At 43.4% G+C, this 6,544-nt stretch overlaps 1 long non-coding RNA gene across 2 annotated transcripts in view; it reads left to right on the top strand.

Annotated features, from left to right (window-relative positions):
- LOC112488145 (uncharacterized) overlaps positions 1-6,544 on the top strand; it is a 16,456-nt gene that overhangs the window by 4,528 nt on the left and 5,384 nt on the right. Inside the window, exons 2-3 of one of the 2 annotated variants that reach the window (XR_003051923.1) lie at positions 4,715-4,835; positions 4,921-5,084. This is a non-coding gene — a long non-coding RNA (uncharacterized LOC112488145). Of the gene's footprint in view, positions 1-4,714; positions 4,836-4,920; positions 5,405-6,544 lie in introns of those variants that run through there. The other variant, XR_003051922.1, reaches the window with a different exon arrangement.

Consider the following 6,544-nt stretch of genomic DNA (forward strand, 5'->3'; position numbering starts at 1 on the left):
TGTGTGTGTGTGTGTGTGGGGGAGGGGAGAGGGGGGTTCTGAAGGCATTAAGAAAGACTTCCAGAAACTCTGCCTTTCATGACTGGTCTTTCAACCAAGTCGTTTGTAAAACTTGTAAGGAGTACTACTGTGTGTGTGTGCGCGTGTGTGTGTGTGTGTGCGCTCAGAGTCTTCTTTTCTTGGCAGTGAATGTAAACGTGCTGGGTGCTGGAATCAATCCACTGCCAACAACCTAACACAATAAATCAAAACAGGTGTTTCAATCTGTTGACTGCTGTAACATGAAGGCCAGACGGCTGCCAGGCCATTCCTTTCCTCTTCAGTCTCCACATTAAAAAACAGACTGGGATGAAGTTTGAAGGATTTCAAAGAAAATATCTTACATAGCAAACACACAAACACACTTGTCAGAGGTTAAAACTAGCGCGAAGAAATGCAAAAAAAAAAAAAAAAAAAGGACAGAACTGAGGAACTACTAACAAAATATGAGGGCGTGAATCTGTGCAGCAGAATCTGCTTGTATTTTTGTGGTTATTCCACAGCAATGATATGACTCATATGAGTTTAAGACCCAAAAAGCAACTCTATTTTCATTGTGGACAGGGACACAGGAATAAAAGGCCACCAGTGTCGGCCATCCAGATTTTTCCTAGTGGGATGATCATGGTTTTGAACTGCGGTCATCCAGCTGCGTTTTTTTGGGAATTTACTTTTTTGTGTCGGATGAATAAGCATGACACAAACTTTTATATGGATCATATGGGTGGTGTACAGTAGAATACCCACAGTGACTCTCATGCTCGCTGAGATTTTGTGCAAAAACAGTGACTTCCAAATGGATTCCTTGGTTACACACGCAACTGCAGCAGGAACTGAGGCGATGAACGGTGAAAGTTTTGATTGTAACCTATGACAACGACAAGTGAAACATCGGAGGCGGCGACAGTCGTCATTCTTCCTGCCTTTAGGCTAATGTGACATCAGGTTAATAGACTGTGTATAGACATAAAGAGCTGCAACTATTGATTGAGAGAATGAAATTGTCAGGGGTATCCCACATCGAGGCAGATGAAGTACCTTACAGCAGTACTTCTCAAATGTTGGGGCAGGACCCTCTGTGGGGACGCGGTGAGGAGCCGGGGGAGCTTAGGCTAGGTTAGGTTAGGCTTTCAATATAAAGACAGAAGTGTGTGTCGCTGCTGTAATGTTTGAATAATAAACATGCCTCTAGACACTAGGTGGCAGCACCTCATACAGTGGTTTGTGCAGATGAGAAGAGGGGCCAACGTTGTACTGTTACTGTGGTTTTTGGATCAGTTACACTTGCACTGATATTCAAATGGGTTTAATGACAATTGTAAGAAGAGTGTCTACTATTGTCTGTCCCAGAACTAATTATTATTGCATTGTTTGGGAAGTCTGTATCAAACAATTTGCTCTTGGTCTTACCGAGTGCCTTTGAAGTAGCTCTCAGTTTCAAAAAGGTTGGTGACCCCTGGTGTAAACCCGTGATGGACTGAGCAGTAGAGAATGAATCAGTCAGGACTGAGAAATTCACATGACACTAACCAGCAATTATCTTTAACTAGAGTCTACTGGTGAAGGTGGTTGCACGTCAACCACATCTAACTAACCCGTGCCAATGAACTGACGTGCCAGCTAGCAACCACAGTCTCACTCTAGTCGTTCTTTGTTGAGTGGATTTTGCCAGCACCTGTCAGCACCTGATGCTGATTAGCATTGATGAGACCAATTATGTTGTGGTTTCCATGCTCACTGCACCTGTACACTTAAACTTTTGCCCCTGTCAAGTCAGCCAGTTTAGGGAACTCCAAATTCACAGTTCACAGCTGTCGTCGTGGAACGTAGGTGATCACAGCTCAGTCCTGCGCAGGTATTTACAAGTCATTTTCCCACAGTGGTTGATGTGAAACTCAACAAGGACTTTCGTCAAAATGTGAACCAAACTGTAATAATTTCAATGTCTTTCATGCCTTCAAAAGCCCCTATTATCCTGTACAGTTTTTACTTTTTCCTTCTGGTTAGACTCTCTCTCTCTCTCTCTCTCTCTCTCTGTGTGTGTGTGTAATCTGGACTGAATCCAACTGATGAAAGCTACAGAAAACCATTGTGAGCACTAATTTGACTTTAAATAGCCAAACCTGTCAGAGTGTTGAGAGCTGTAGTCAACCGTTCAGCTGTGGCTTCACGCTGTTGGGAATGGTGAATATTTTGCAATTCATCATTTTGACAAAGACATATTTGGTTCCTCACTCCTACCCCCCACTCTATGCAGTCTATATATATATATATATATAACCTGGCCCTCCACTTATCCACAACACTTCGTTTTGAGATACTTTCTGCAAATATTAAAGGATAACGAGGGAAGCTTTTCTGAGGCATCCTTCCATTATCTAGAATAAGTATAATAATAACGTCCCCCCGACCCTCTCTATCTCTCCCTCATACTCTCTCATTCCTGCCTTCTACCATCCATCTCTGGTCTGATAGCAGCTTGTGCTTGTAAGAGTTATAGTACCCAACCCATAATGTACTCCAGACGGCATGACTTCCTAATGACTGGTTGCGCTCCCAGGCTTTCCGGGCACGGCTGTGGCCGCGAGCCTCACACAAACACACAGCCGTACAAACATCACATGGTGACCAGTCAAAAGCACTACCTTATGTGTCTGTTTTTATATTGTTGTTTTCCCGTCTCCGGCTACCTGTTCCCCGTTGGAACAATTACACCGTATCACCCGCAAACTGCCATCTGGCTTCGACCCCTTTTTATATGCATTATTAAAATGACTTGGACGGCCCCGGCAGAAAGCTGACATTTAGTGACTGTGTGCGTGAACCTCAGGCGGAATGTGCAGCGTGTACCCAACGCAGAGGAAAAATGAATACCAGCGTCTGTCTTTGAAACACTCTATGGTCTCTAAAAGAACAGACAATTCCCCGGAAGGACCTGGTCCTCATTAAGGTCATGTTCTTATTCTACCTTTTACTTAAAGTGTTTTTTTCAGGCTACAGGAAATAAGACTTCATAAAAAATGAACCCTGCTCCTCTATTCATGACTGGAAAAGCAGCACAAGCTCATTGTTTGACTTCTTTAGAAAGCCTTAAAGGCCCACATGTGCCAGGATTCTGTCCGTCGCCATGGCAACAAGTCTATTTCCCTTATGCGATTATTTAGGGGCAGTGGTGGCTTGGTGATTGAGGAAGTGGACTTGGGTCTGGAAGGTTTAAGGTTCGAGTGCACCAGCTGCCAAGTTACCACTGAGGGGCATCGTCCCCACACCCCTTGGCGCTTAAGCTGCCCCCTGCTGACTTTGGTGATAAGTAAAATGCAGAAGTCACATTTTGTGGTGTGCTGTGTTACAATAACAAGTAGTTCATGTGGTGTGCTGTGTTACAATAACAAGTTCACTTCCTTCCTTCCCTTCCTTAGCTCCTCTGTTAATTCAAACCCTGTTTTCAGCCCCAAAACTCCTATTTCACCTAAAAGTAGAGGCAGGGGCAACAACAGAAAATATCCTACATGTATCTTGTTACAGTATCTGTCAGTAAGCAGGTTAGCTCGTCACAGGTTTTGGTACGATTGCGTCTTCACCAGCATCAAATGAAAGTCATGTCTGGACTTGACTGGACCTCAGTGTTTCTCTGACTGGTCTGCCTGCAGTCCAGATCTGGCCTCTGTTAAAATAGATGATGAAGAAGAGGAATGAAATCCAAGTTCCAGCTCAGGTCAGAAAATCCAAAAAAGCTGAAATAATTAGTTCCACGATGACATGATCCTTTGTCCAAACAGAGCAAGAGTTTGGAGTGTGTTGTAGGTTTCAATTTCTAAATTAGGTTGTGTTTAACTTTTTAAACATTTACTTTTTTAATTAACAACAAACTTTTTACTCTTACTTTTTTTTACATTGTAGGTTGCTTACCACCTTGAAGAATACCAGAGGCCAATGTGTTACAGTATTTCATACAGTACATCATCATAAGTTAATAATCAGAGCCAGATACAGGAATGAAAGAAATAGATTGGATTAAAGTCATTGTTGCTAAACTCCTACATACCAGCACTAATCCAGGAAATGAAATCTAATCATTTCAGCAACCATCAAAAGTTCTGGTCCTCAGGTGGAGCCTGGAGTCATTCAACTCAACTTAAAAAAAAGAAAGAAAATGTAACAAATTCCTGTTGCCTGATTTGGTTTAAATACTTAGTGAGCAACGTTTTTGTTTTGTTTTTTTCCACACAGGGAGGGGAAATAATGGTTGAGGTGAGGTGCATAATAAGCATTGACTTACACAGCCAGGCTCTCCCCCAGGGCTCATAGCTGTAGGCTTTAACTGCCACATGTTAATGATCTCACTCTTCAATGCCCAGGCGTCTACAGCCAAATGTATACACTTGTGTATGTTCATGCCAAGAACAACAACAAGCCTCCTGACAATCACCCACAACGGAGACGTGTCATAGTTTATTCATGCCTAAAACATCGATCTGGGGGAAAACGTTGGCTTGTTTTCCTTCTAAACTGGTTCGGATGTGCAAACAGACACTGATGCAGCAGGACAGCAAGAACGCTGCTCTGATATTTGAAAATCTCAGCAGCGTTTGCAAACGCCAGACCGCATATGAGATGACAGTAATAGCCTCAGTCTGTTTCTGCTAACACGTTCTTTCTGTTTCCATTATTCTAGTCTGTTTCCCCGACCACCACCACCACCACCACCACCACCCCAACTTCATCTCCAGGTGTCTTGGACCCTTCAGCAGACCTTGGTTCTGGAAACAAGCAAATCATCACTCACTTCAAATGCTGTACGTACTGTAAGTGATGCTTATTGACCTCTTGATACACAAACTCCCTTTGACCTAAAGAAGCAGGATGTTTCCCCGTCTGCAGGCCAACACAAAAGACACAATTTGGTGTGCACACAACAGATGCGAACACAAAGAGGCGCTTGTGCTATTGCTTCCGGCCACCAGAGGGTGCAGACAATATGCCCCCATCTACCCCTGGCTTCAGCCTTGAATTCCTTCAGGGGACTAAAGAAAGAGCCTCCGGTGGTAAGATGGACAAAATGACACAACTAGCCAAGAATGAACTGTGTGGACACACACACACACACACGCACGTTATCCACAGTTGTCCACAGATATGACTACATGCTGTATATCTGTTTGAAGATGCTCTGGAAGATACAGGTCCCTTTAGAGCAGCTCTTCCTGTTTTTGCTCCTCTATCCCTCGCACAGTCACAGACGACACTAAACTTTCACAATGGAGATGCAGGAAAACATCATTTCCAGTCACAAACCCACAACGTTGTAATCTGTATAGAGTGAGCGTGACCTCAAAAAACAAGAACAAATAATATGCAACATTAGTCGGACCATTATGTGACGCAGAAGTACTTTGAAAATAAAAAACAGAAAAGAGCTTGTTACAGATTTCTTTTAAAAAAAAATTAGCTTCTGTTAGCCATTGGAGACTTTTTTGTCCCTAAGGACAGACATTGACAGCTCTGGAAGAACCTGAGCTACACAAAGAGTCAACACTGGTTTTCAAACCTTTTTCAGTGCCCACTTTTGTAGATAGAATGATTATGGAACTCTCCGCCTCAAGACATTCAAAACCATTGTCTTAAAACACTGCAATTCCTAAAAAATACCACTGTCACTGGACATTGGAAATACATTACAAATCAGTTTACTTTTCCCACAGTGACGCATATAAAGCACATTTTGAAACATCTTTGCCCTGTTTCAGCTCCACGCCCCTTATGGGTGGCAGCTGATAATGACTTATCGCAGCTTTAACCTTCGTCGCGTGATTTTTGCAATAAGGATCAAGTCATACCAGTAAGAGACGGATGAATATTTGCCTACTTCTATATTCCTGTTAGCAGTCAGACCACATCTCTCTGCTCAGCGCTTCTTAACATTGCACCCCGCTCCAGTCGACTGTTGTCGACTACCCAGTGTTTTTTCTTCCTGCGCTCGTGATATCGGAGCAAAGCTACGATCAACATTGTTGCGTCAGAAATAGTTTCCAGGGATAAAACCTCCCGTCTGTGTCTGAGCTGCAGGTTCAGGTTGTACTGATGTTTAAACAGGTACATGTGGAGATGATTTTCAGCAGCTTTTTATTTTCCAAACCAGACCCCCACGCAGGTATCTTTCGTTCTTTAACGAGACCCAGTGAGCGTCTTTTAAAAACTATCTGGCAAGTGACTGTTGGGACTCAGCGTCCCAGGCCTTAGGTTTCAGAGGCCGTAATGTTTTAAAAGCAGCTCATCTTGTAGCGTTTGACATAATGTGCATTCGATTTTGTTTCCTCTGTTCAGCACAGGGGGCCCTGGGTGGAGGTGCGTCCTCTTTTGTGTCGTGGCCAACAGCTGGCTCTTAAAAGCAGGTTGAATGATAGATGTAAGTCATGTTCATGATGTAAATACCTCGCAGGAGAAAGGGACGGAGTCGTCCTCCGTAAGTAAGTTGTGGAACTGGCGGGTTCTTTTGATTTGCCTT

This window comes from Cynoglossus semilaevis, chromosome 1, assembly GCF_000523025.1.
Source record: "Cynoglossus semilaevis isolate Cse_v1.0 chromosome 1, Cse_v1.0, whole genome shotgun sequence".
In the NCBI taxonomy this organism is placed as follows: domain Eukaryota; kingdom Metazoa; phylum Chordata; class Actinopteri; order Pleuronectiformes; family Cynoglossidae; genus Cynoglossus; species Cynoglossus semilaevis.